Here is a 13,515-nt window from a genome sequence, read left to right on the forward strand (position 1 = left end):
TGATGAAGCTCCGACCCAGGATGGACGTAGGCTAGAATCTCCCTGGTAAGCTACCTCGTGGACTACACAGATCATTAGAAATGGGCTAGTCCAGGTGCGAGAGTTAGCCGAGAAGAGGCTAGATATAATGGGCCAAGCAGTGTTTAAAAGAATACAATTTGTGTGTTGTTATTTCGGAGCATAAGCTTGCCATGTGGCCAGGGTGCTGGGGACGCAGCTCCGCCACTCTCATTACAACAAAGTTATGTTTCAGTACATTGCTATCAGCAAATCTGGGTTTCTAGTGTCAACACAGGGGAGAGAGAAGCAGACACAAATAAACACGTCTTTACCAAAGCAAATATGTTTCCATTCAGTCCATTGGGTAGTCAACAGAGGAAAGAAATGACTAACAGATAAGAGGAATTATCTGGATGTTGTTCACCCAACAAGGGATTGAGATCCAGAATACCTATGGATTCAAAACCTCAACAGTGAGAATACTGATGGTGGTACTAATCCTGGTGAGTGGGCTTCTGAATGTAGTCAGTTTTGGAGCAATTGCTTGTAAGTTACAAGTACCGATGTTTAATGAATAAAAACTGCTAAATATCTTTCTTTATGAAATGAATAAATCACCAAAATAGACATTCACCAAAATAAACAAATGGCCACAAAATAGATAAACAAGGCTCAATAACACTAATTCAGATGAATTCAAATACAAACCACAATCAAATATCTGAAACTAGTTACAATGTGTGTAATTAAAAAGTTAAAAACTAGAACATGTTAAAGATAAAAAACAGTAGACATCTTTTAGGTAGAAAACCAAGAGAATGCTTTTGCTTTTCTCATGGATTAATGACTTGATGGCTCAAAGTATTGAAGCAAATAACTATTTAGTTTCAATAAAATAAATCTTCTGTGTTGCTATGTCCCTGTGTGTCTGTGTGGGTTTCATATGCCCTGCTTTGTCTTTATGTTTGTCATTGAAAAGCTACAGTGAGAATTTAAGTAGTGTGTCCATTTTTAGAAATAACCTGGGAGAGTATGTGAAGGCTAACCTACTATATAATTGTTATGGGACTTCAGTCACCAGTCTGCTAGCCTATCAAAAGGAGAATTTGGGTCCTAGGGAAAGAGTTTTTTTTTTTTTTTTTTTTTTTTGAGACTGGACATGACCCAAAGGTAAGATGGAGGGGCAGGGGATGAAGGGGCCTTTTGGAATGTGGAAGGTGGAGGGGTGCCAATGTAGCAGCTGATGACCTGATTAGTATTCTCTCCCGGTTTTGTTATAACTGTTTACAGATCTTATTTTTAAATAAAAGGCAAAAGATTAATTGTCTTAACTTATTATCTGACTCAAATGTTGGGTTAAAAACCTATGCTCACCTTACAAGACCTGGATAGAGGTGGGCAGTCCTTGGGCTTCCCACAGGTCAGGGAACCCTGATTGCTCTTCGAGCCGATGAGGAAGGGGGACTTGATCGGGGGAGGGGGGAAATGGGAAGCGGTTGCGGAGATGAGGCAGAAATCCTTAATAAATAAATAAATTTAAATTAAAAAAAAAAACCTATGACCCTGAGATTAAGAGTGCCACTGCTTACAGTATATGGGTAAAGTAGATGTAACAGAATGAGAGGACTCTATTTAGAATCTGCCACTCACTCTGTGAAGCCTGTTACTATACAGTTAGTTACGTGTTCATTCATGTAAGTCCCATTAATTTATTATTGATAATTAGTTATCAGGCATTTACTCTTTCCCCACATTTTATTTTTAATTTCTATGATAGCATAACCCTATAAATCCTGTACCCAAACTGTATTAATGGGTTGACATAGTATCTATGCAGACATATGATAAAAGATGGGAATTTGTTTTTCTTCTTTTGTGGAATAGAATGGTGGTATTATTTATTTGCATGTTTAATAGCAGCTTCAAGTTGAAAGGCAGTCACAGAACAGTTGTATGAAAACAAAACAAGGTGAGGATTGAAGACAAACTAGACCACTTGTTCTGCCCCATGATGATTTGGCTCTAAAAAGCTAATGCTGGCAAACAGCAGTTTGTCAATTCATACATCAGGCAGTTTCACTACCTTTAAAAGCAGGTATATTCTCTTGTTCTCCATCCCTCCAGCAGCACTGTGCAGTTTCTGCATAGTTAGGGTAATAAGGTATCTTCTTCTATTAATCCCTGACTTGCTATTATTCCTCTGTCATCCTGGTAGCTTTTGCATCAACAACATAATCAGCTTCCAACCATAAATTTGTCAGAAGTACTTCTAGTACTTAATTTTCGTGGTGGTAGTGGTGACCAGAAAAAGGCAATTTGAGAAGAAGGATTGATTTTGGTTTAAAAGGTCCAAGGATTTAGGTCACCATGGGAGGCAGGCATGGAGACTCTGTCATGGGGAGGGATGAAGAGAAAAAAGGAGAATGTCAGCAATTAGCTGGTTTCCTCCATTTTATTCAATGCCATCATGGTTTACAAGTGCTAGGGAAATGAATCTACATCCATTCAAGCTGCAATAAAGATTACGTATCACAGTATCTATACTGGTTTCTGTCCTAGTTAGAACTTGGATGGTCTATTACCAAAAACCTGAGAAAAGAATTTAATCTTTTAGAAAGACTACAGTTAAATAGGGACAACTATTTATACTGTAGGAAGAATACTTTTTAAGTAAAGGAAGGAAAATAATGTCGGTAACTACAAAAACAGTATAAAACCTTGGAGCTTTCCTGGTGCTGAAAGTCTAAATAAAGGGGAAAGAAACACAGCATCAACTCCTCAGTTTCCTTGAGGCAGAGTTACACATGAACCATTTGTTTAGCTTTCCATTTCTCTGACAATTGTGTTTATTGATGCAATAACTGAAAATATAAAATAACACATCTGACAATAAGTTTCATGTTTCACATCCTGTAAAAGTATTTTTAAATGATGAAATTTCTGACTCATTGGGTACCTAATAAAAGACAAAAAATCATATTAATATCAAAGAGAAAAAGAATATTTTGCATAATTTTGTTTTTCTAATTATCCAGGAAATTGTTGATAATAAATAATAAAATGCTGTCTTCTTTTTCTCTAAAAACATATAAATCAACACATACATTTTTTTTAATAAAAGCTGCTGTATTTAAAGATACACAATTGGGTTACCTCCAAATGGAAAACTGGAAAAAATATACATATAAATTCATGTGAAAATTATATTCTTAAACTTAGAATGCATCTCATTGTATGTGAAAATATTTAAAATATATGAATATTGACAACTAAATTTACCTCACTAAAGCAGTTTGCTCTCTACAAAACAAGATGGTTGTAATGTCCTGTGATAAAAACTTTTGAGGAGAGTAAATTTGTTCAAAACCTATATGCAATGTCAATAGCAGAGCCAAAGATACATTATGATAATAAAATATATTTAAATGACATCATACATAAGAAAGATATTTCAAATTGATTTTTAGAAAACCAAGCTATTTAAATCACAATGTATTTTTTTATATATTTAATTTTATTTAACTTCTTTCTTTCTAAAAGAATCTGCTACAATAATTTTATTGTGACTTGGAGCATCAGCAGTGAAGACAGGCTCTACAAATTTTGTCCTATGGTTTGATACAAATCTAGATATACAAAATTTTATAAAAATGTATTCATGATTTTACACACTTCTTGAATGATATTCAAATGCCCACAGATAATTTTTGTTATTTAACACTATCACGTGACCTTCTTTTTAAAGAAAATACTTAAACCATATGCCAGAGATTATTATTTGAAATTTTCTAACTGACGTACTTTCTGGAACATTGGCTTGAGGTATTTAAATATTTTATCAAATAGGAAGATAAGAGAAAAACAACTTACCATGATTAGATTTTGATCATAAAGTAAGTGACAATGTTTTCAAGAGTTTTTAATCTGTCTTGCATTTATAAACATGTGATATTGTTTGCTGAATATTAATATCAATTCATATCTCTTCTAATATAAAGAAACCAGAAGACAATGAAGAGTCTGTAACATTAACATAACATTGTTTTTATGCTTGGGTGAACAAAAGAATATTTACATGCCCATTGTCTATTGTTACTTAAAATTAAGAGGAAAAGAATGAAAAAAGCCTTAAAATTTAGAAAGTTTGTTTTTAATGTTATTATCAAGGACTTTAGTTTTGTACCTGAAGTCCTTTTTTTTGGGTCAGATGCTGCAAAACGTATGAATTTCATAAGCAATGGGTGGTAGTAAAAAGTTATTTAATATTTGGGGGTCATAAATACAAAGGTAATTTTCACTAAATGGTGAATGTTTGTGTTTAACTCAATGATATATAACTTTATATGAAAGAAAATGCTGTATTACTTGCTGATATGCTATAAACTATTTTGAAATATTTATTCATAAGGCTTGTACCTCATTTGCTCATGATTAGTCTTTATTGTGTACAATTTCTTCATATTTTTTATAGGACAATGACAACAGAAGATAGTGTGTTGGGCACTTATTTCCTAAACTATCTATATTTCCTGAAAAAATATGAAATTGGTTTGAAAATCAACAGATGAAACCAGTTTCAGATTCCTTTGCTTAGGATAATTAAAAATTTATTATGTATGGGATACTGAAATGAGGAGAAGTATGAGCTGTGTGTGACATCTAAAGAGAGAATGTATTGTGGCAGTGGATGTAGCACAGAGGTAGAGAGTTCATTTAGAATACACATGGTCATTAGTTTAGTCCTTAGTACTACACACAAACATACACGCACACACATAGATACACACACTAAAAGGAAGTAATCTGTTATATAAATTTGGCTATAATTCACTCTTCTACCAGAAGTGTTGACTTTTTATAATTAGAAAGAATCCTTGGCTGGCAAAACTACTGTGAGAGGCAAGCACGGTATCTCACTCTGTTTTCGAATTAGTCATATTATTCCAAGTTATGCTCTTAAAATGAAATGCCAACTTGAGAACTGATTTCACTATTTACTTGAAAACTGGATGTGTGAAACATTTAATCAACCAATTATTTCAGATAAAATCTGGAGTTTTAAGAGTTGAAAACTAAAATCTTATCAACTCCTAATGTATCAAAAATATTAAAAACTCGAGGTTTGACTGAGAACCAGATGCAAAGTGAAAACAGAGAAAGACATGTAATATAATTTCATAGAATTTTGAATTATGAAGAACAGAAAGCATTATGAATTGATCCCTGATCTCATCTCTTTGGTCCTTGTATGTTATTTTTCTTTTGTACTATTATTATACGCTGCAAAGAACTGAATTTCTGTGAAGGGTGCTGAATTAGAGTTCTTCTATGTGATGTGGGAGTATGAGTTTACAAAGCCAGCCCTTAAGAAATGTCAGGTTTATTAAGGAAAGCCTATTTCCAAGTAATAGAGTTAGCACCTAAAGGCAGCATTGCCACCCAGTAAATAGATGAGAAGAAAATAAAAGCATAGTAGATTAAGAATGATGGGCACATAATTCTCTAGCTGGTTTGTATTGCATTGCCTTGATTTGTAATGCTGCTTAGACATATCTGACTATTCAGCAATATTTTTATGTCTTTATCTAATTTCAACACACATGTTCTTTAACTGTCAATGTGATTTGGTTTAAAATAGATAGTGGCATTTTCTCCACTTCTTTATGAGGATCTGGATAGGAAACTGACCTTCTTCTGAGGCATTGGGGTGGGTCAGTTGGAAGGTGAGGAGGATCTGTGAAGAGCTGGGTGATGGAAAACCATTATTAGAACAAACTGTGAAAAATTTTATTTTTAATAAAAAATCATGCCCAAATTATCTTCTCTTCTAAATATATGAATACTTGAGAATGTTGCTGTCAAGAGAGGAAGAAATATAGTAATAGAGGTTGTCTTTCTCTTTCTTCAAGGTATCTTGGGCAGTTGAAATAGTCACGGACCAATGAGGGTCTGGATCTTGTAGGGTTTGCCTTACCTTTCAATCACTTCCATCCTTTTAGTAAAATGGAGGCAGTGACAGCTAGAAAAAGAAAAATAAGTATCTGTAGCTCTTCTCTTCTTCCCATACTCTGTAACTCTTAGACAGTCTGGCTGACAGGGCAAATGTATTAGAGGCAGTTTATTAAAAAGAATATTTTTCAACATATTAAGGTCTATGTAAAATAGGCTTCCAGGGACTTTTAAGGCTGGGAGATAGATATATTTTTATTTGTTTGGCTTGAAGCCCATGTGTGAACTATGAAGGTATGCACAATGACAAGTGCAGAAAATGCAGTACCAAGAAAATGAACGGTCTAAAGCAAGTTATCAGAATTACACAGAGATCATTAAACTGTACCCTAGAAGTTGGAGACAGTGAAAAGCTAGTTTCATACCAGGTACTGAAGTTCCCTCTCTCAAAGATGTTTCCCTTTGGAGAAAACATATAGCTATTACAAATGCTAAATAAAATAAACATATAGCAAGATAATGATATTTTGTAAGTGTACTTAAGTATCCTGGAGGAACCCAGATGTATCAGTCACAGCCACCTAAATGCCCACCTGGTAGTTTTCTTCTGTAATATCTATTTGTATGTCCATCTCCAATTTCCAACTTCTGTCTACTACACTATATTGCAAATTAACATAATAGAACACAGTTGTCTTTCACGCTCTTTGCTCAGTTGGCTTGCAGAATACCCAATGTTCTGGATGGATGTCTCCTACCATAACCACCTGTTCCTTAGAATCCACTGCTCACTGTCTTCTCTCCAGGATGTCCTAACCACTTCTATGAAAAACCTTTCATACCACTGTTTAATTTGCCTCGCATAACACAGCACACAATCTACATACAATAAAATTCCATGATGTACTTGAAACTATATTTATAACATGCTTCTTGATTTTTACTGAAAACTTTTCAATGTCTTGCTACATCACTAAGCAAACATATTTTTATTTTTTGCCTTCTTTCACTCTTAACAAATAAACAAACAACAGCAAAATAAAACTCTTAGGGATCTCCATGTCACTACTTCCTGAATGCTGTGATTAAAGGCATGCACCATTTTCCTGGCTTAAAATATTTTTTTTAAAGGCAAACACAAATGAAATGGCACTTGGTATTGTATAATCAATTGGTGTGCTCTTGGTTGGGAAACACAACCTATGTTACTCCCACCTTTCCTTTATTTCCTGTAGTTCTTTGTGAGGGTCTGAGATCTCCTAGTACTTCCCTATCTTATAAACATATTTATTACTGTCTTCAGTCAATGTGGAAGAATGTTTAAAAGGAATCCCACACTAGCTCAGAACTGAGAAATAGACAGTTTTTTATTTAGGAGTAGGCTCACAAATCAGAATCCTCTCCTGAAACAGAGATCAGAAACTGAATCCCACAGTCAGAAAAGAGGCCAGATGTATGCTCTACATCGGCATATATAGTATAAGAGGCCATGCCCCAGTGGTCTGGTAACCACTGGCTGTAAGACTTCCTACAGCACCTCCCCATTTTGTCTAAAGAAGAGAGTGCTAAACATAATACAAAATTATATACTATAAGAATAAATATATTCTATAATTATCCTATCCTAGCGAGTTTACATCTTGTATAATAAATAACTTGGCCAAGTCATGAGAGGAAAGAAACTACAACTATCTAGTGCTCAACCCCATCGGAGATCCGAAAAGGGAAATAATATTAGCTGAGTAAGCAGAAAGTGCAATCAAGCAACTTTCAAAATATGTAATAAATGACAAAGACAACAGGCTACCTGGGCAATCACCCAAAGTCTCATTTGCAATGTTGAAATAACCAACTTTGGCTGAGGCCTAGAATAACTAACAGACCATTTTCAGAGGCAGTAAAAAATTCCAGTGTCCTCCCCTGTCTTGGCAAAATTTGACAATCCTGCTTATTCATTTCTAGATACCATGGGCTTTGTCAGTGGTTGAGGCATGTGTAGTTATTCCCAAAGGCTGGTTTTGCCATGAAGAAAACAAGCTCCAAGTGGAGTGTCTTTGGTGCTCAACATTCTCTCAAGAATAGATCGATGCTGCCCGCAGCAATTGTGTCTCACATCAACAAAACCATAAGTTATTTAAATGTCATAATCTACAGCTCTTCGAAGTGGTGAAGATTACCTATATATGCAGAATATAATCCCCATGTATCTAAAGAACCTGATTAGTGTAACTATAAGTATGAAAAACATAGATGACTATTGATCTATAATTCTTAATACTTAAAGACTAAGAATTCATAATAGAATATTATACAATAAGCAAATTGCAACAAGTGAAGACAATGACCTCAAAATGTAAACAATGTATAAGTATCTTGATCAGAGATAGAATTATACATTGCAATATGATAAATATATATATCAACATATAAAAAATGTTTAAGCAGAAGTAGAAGCATGCTTGAATACAATATTCATTGTATTTTAACTTTATATCAATATACAAGAATCTATATCAATGTAATTGCCTATAAATAATAACTCACAAGTATTCACTTTGTTGCACACTATTATTATTAGTGTGAGTAAGCTCACATTAATCTATTATCCCATCCAATTTTCCCTTTTTTGCCCAAAGAGAACCCTTAGCCTATAAAATCTCCCTCCCAACCCCCAGTCCTATGCCAGTTATGAAATGGACATGCAGGATCCACAGAGAAATGACTGCTGAACTTGCCTAGAGGTGAGAGAATCCTTCAGGGTTTCTGCTTTATGAAAGAGTCTGTGAGAAATTCTTCAGGATACAGAAAAAAAAGTGACTGGCAAACTGCCAACATAGGCAGACCTGGCTCTGAAATTTTGTACTTCATAAAAATGTCTGCTGGATACTATGGGCCTATAGGCTGGAGATAGATGCCCCAACAGTACAGAAGAACTTTGAGGGACTGTCCAGGCAGTGAGATGTCTCTGTCAATTCTAGAGTTTTGAAGTTGCTTGCCATGCACTTTCTGTTTACTAAGGTAATATTTTATCCTTCTGGGGTCTTTGATGGAGTTAAAGAATTTATTATTTATAGTTATAGTTTTCCTTAGTTATGATAAAAGATAAAGTAGATATAAATATTTTAACTGTAATTCTTGCTTGATAACTGTTTTGTTATATGTAATTTTACTGTGTCAAAGTTAAAGCCTTCCTTTCTATTTAAACATAAACGGGGAAGTAAAATGGGAGCCTCCTCTGTGTGTTGTGATTACCATTAATGAATAAAGAAACCTTAGCCTGTTCATAGGGCAGAACTTAGGTAGGTGGGGAAAATGGAACTGAATGCTAGGAGAAGGAAAGAGTCAGGGAGACACCATGGAGCCGCCAGAGTCAGACATGCTGAATCTTTGCCAGTAAGCCACTGTCATATGGTGATATACAGATTAATAGAAATGGGTTAAATTAAGATGTAAGAATTAGCCAAAAAGAAACTAAAGCTAATGGGCCAAGCAGTGATTTAATTAATACAGTTTCTGTGTGATTATTTCCATTCCGGGTGGCCAGGACGAACAAGCGGCTGCCCTTGCATGAAGTCAACTCATATATATATATATATATATATATATATATATATATATATATAGTCAGTCATCTTGTCATCTTGGTGAAACTTTATAGTATAGCTTTTGATATTACTCAAATATACAATCCCACAACAAACTCCCTGTTCTTTTGACTCTTACACTATTCCAGCCACTCTTCTGGTATGATCTCTGAGCCTTATGGATGAAAGTATATTGTAAGCCTACCCACTCTACCACTACGTGGCATTATGGTTTACATAGTGGACTGTATCTGTTTAAAAAAGAAGTTTCCCTTATGAAGGTTGAGGACTTTACTTAGGGACAGTCATGAAAGCGTACATACAAGTACATTACAAGTCCAGAGTGAGCTGGTTGTACTATACATTTAGGAATTCATATTTATATTAGAATGTATAAGCTTATGTAAGTACAATTAATGAGAAAAGAGATTATTAATGTGAAAGAGGGCAAAGAGAGTTAGATGGGAATGTTTGGTGAAGCAATGAGAAGGGGTATGATGTAATTATAATCACATAATTATAGAGCACACCAACTGGAAATCCATCATTTCATTTATTTTGCTTTTTATAAACTATTTTAAGTAAGGCATAGTGGTGCATACCTTTAACCACAGCATTCAAAAGCAGAGAGGGTTTTGTTTGTTAGGTTTTGTTTTTTTAAAAGTGCTTGGGAGGCAGAGGCAGGCGGAACTCTATGAGTTCGAGACCAGCCTGGCCTACAGAGTTAGTTCCAGGACAGGCTCCAAAGCCACAGATAAACCCTGTCTTGAAAAACCAAAAATAAATAAATAAATAAATAAATAAATCAATAAATAAATAATAAAAGTGAAAAAGAAAGAAACAGAAAAAAAAGATTATTTGCTTCGTACAGTAAGAAGACATTAAAACGTTTAGAGTAAAAATAAAGATGCATTTTTAAAAGCATTATAAAAAAGATTAAAAAATTGAGGTGACTAAACGAGGGTAAATTCTCTGAAATTAATAATTTTTATTCCATAATACAAAGCATAATGTTTTATAATTCCTCCAGGGAATAGTTTTCCAATTAACAAATTTATAGACATTTCTGTAGATGCAAAAACATAACTAAATTGAAAAGAAGTGCTTATATATCATGAAATTTGCTTTACATATGATATTTAATTTTATGAATATGAAAAATTAGTCATTGCTTTGGCTAAATTATTTAATTATTCTTTCATAATAGGCAAAATATCTGTGTCTTTGCTCTCCTCACTCTTGTGCATGACCTGATCACATACTAACAAATATCTTAATAAAACGTTTCCACATTAAATTCCTTTATGCACAAAGTACCAAACAATTGATCTACAAGATGTGATCGTCAGAGCTTATTTTATTTAATATGAATTTATTTTTATTTTTATGGATAAGAGTGTTTTGCCTTTATGTATGTATGCCCTTGGAGAAAAAATGAAGTGTCAGGTCCCAGAACTGGTGCTGCAAACAAGGTCTTTCAACAAAAACCAATGCTGTCATGGCTAGTGTTGCAGCCAAAATGCTTTGGAGAATCCCATCTCTGTCTTCTGAGGCCTGCATTATATGTGACCACAATGCCCACCCAGTTTTTTGTGTGTTCTGGAGATTCAAATGCACTTCCTCACATTTGCATGACAAGTATTTAGTCACTGAGCATGCCACCCAGGCCTAAATTAAGTATGCTCTGAAGATCAATGTTTTCAACTAGAAACAATAGACATTGCTGAAAATATTAGCAGATAATACACAACATACTTAAATAGGTTTATTTTCTTCAAAATAACTAAGACAATGCCACATTGAGAAAGCATTAAGCAGTGTTATGCCCATTATGAATTCTTTTCATTTGGCATCTGATATTACTTAATATCTAAGGCCTTGGCAAATGTAAGTGAAAACTCAGTTCATATTCTTTATAAAATGAGTGTCTGTGAAGATCAGAACACGAGTCGCTCATCATGTGGATATTGGTCTTTGGGGTTTCGGCGTTGGTTTCTTTTTTAAAGAATGAGAGAAAAGGCAGCCAAAGGCCAGAGCATGCTCTTTGGTCTCTCAGGAAGGCAGCTTTTAGAAACCATGGCCACTGTCTCTATCTCTATCCATCACCAGATGAAAGTTCTATGATGATATGCAAGATATTCGTCAGTATTGCTCTAGGATAGGGTCAATTCAGGTTCCCAATCCTCAGCTGCCCAAGGAACTAACTGGGTACCTCATCTTGGGCACTTGGGAGCCCCTCTAGAGTCAAGTCTCTTGCCCACCCTAAAGTGGCTCCCTTAACTAAGAATTGTGGTTCCTTGCTCCCCTATCCACCTTTCCTTTATCCCAATTCTCCTGATTCCCCAAGTCCCACACATGAGCACTGGACTGAACTCCCAAGGTCCCAATGAGGAGCAGAAGGAGGGAGAACATGAGCAAAGAAGTCGGGACCATGAGGCGTGCACCCACCCACTGAGACAGTGGAGCTGATCTATTGGGAGCTCACCAAGGCCAGCTGGACTGTGACCGAAAAAGCATGGGATAAAACCGGACTCTCTGAACATGGCGAACAATGAGGGCTGATGAGACACCAAGGACAATGGCACGGGGTTTTGATCCTACTTAATGTGCTGGCTTTGTGGAAGCCTAGCCAGTTTGGATGTTCACCTTCCTAGATATGGACGGAGGGGGGAGGACCTAGGACTTACCACAGGGCAGGGAACCCGGACTGCTCTGTGGACTGGAGAGGGAGGGGGAGAGGAGTGGGGGGAGGGGGAGAAGGGTGGGAGGAGGGGGAGGGAAATGGGAGGCTGGGAGGAGGTGGAAACTTGTTTTTTGTTTATGTTTTTTTTTCTTCTTTTCTTAATAAAAAAAAAAAGAAACCATGGCCACTCTTGTTAAATTTTGAATCCTAAACATCTTGAGCTACACGGCGCTGTTATTCTTTCTCCAGTGTAGGAGTAAATACTTAAACCAAGATGAAGATGCATTCATCCAGGTCCACAAAGCACTGCTTGTAAAGAGGACAATGTAATGTTGTTGCCAGTAATCTGGGAGCATTGGCTGCATGACACGTATGTGGCACTCAACCTGAATTACTGACTACCTTGTTTTTGAATCATGGTTTGGTGGATGGGTGAGATGAATTCAGACCTATAGTTAAAATCAGAGACTCCATTGGGTTTAGCCAAATCCATATCCTTGCATGCTGATAAGCCTCTCAAATGATGTACAGATTTGATTTGTGTTGTAACCATTTGCAAATTTTGTCTGCAGGATAACTTCATCTTCAAATTTAAAGGCCATGGCCATTTCAGTGATTTAAAGGCCCACATAATCCATCCCGAGGACCTTGAGACTCCTTTACAGTGATGGGCTGCATGTCTCTAAGTGTGATTTGTAGCCTACAGCTTTCCACAGCAGAACATCTCATTTCTTTACCTTCCCTAATGCTGTCTTCTCCATGGTGGCATCATTGGATCCATGATTTCTTTTTATAAGCTTCAGTTCTGTGAAGGTGTGCAGGTGGCCATGTTCTCTGACTCCACACAGGTCTCTGTGGGAGCCTGATAAACTCCTATTGATTCAAATTCAAAAGAAATCATCCTTTGCTTTTTCTTCCAAAAGATTAAATCTCCAGGTTGTAAAGTGTCAAAGAGCCTCCTAAATAGCTACTTAGGAAAAGTTACTTAGAGCAGACCCCCAGAGTAGCGGCACATAAAGCTGCTGTGTAAAAGATACAGTGAACCAAAGCGCCCACATCAGTATTAACACCAAGAAAGAGACATCACAAACTCCCGGTTTTGGCTTCCATATTTCCGCACAAAGCATTTCATTGGCACTAGGCTTAGAATAAGCAACTAAAGCTAGCCCCATCAAGTTCATTATTGGAAATGTATGTAGCTCTATAAAAGTGTTGTACGACAAGACATCTAGGCAATCAATTCAAGTAGATTGTCTTTGTTAGGGTTTCTATTGCTGTGAAGAGACACCATGACCATAG

Source organism: Microtus oregoni, unplaced genomic scaffold (assembly GCF_018167655.1).
Source record: "Microtus oregoni isolate MIOR12 unplaced genomic scaffold, Mior012 000030F_ref0000283, whole genome shotgun sequence".
Classification (NCBI taxonomy): Eukaryota; Metazoa; Chordata; class Mammalia; order Rodentia; family Cricetidae; genus Microtus; species Microtus oregoni.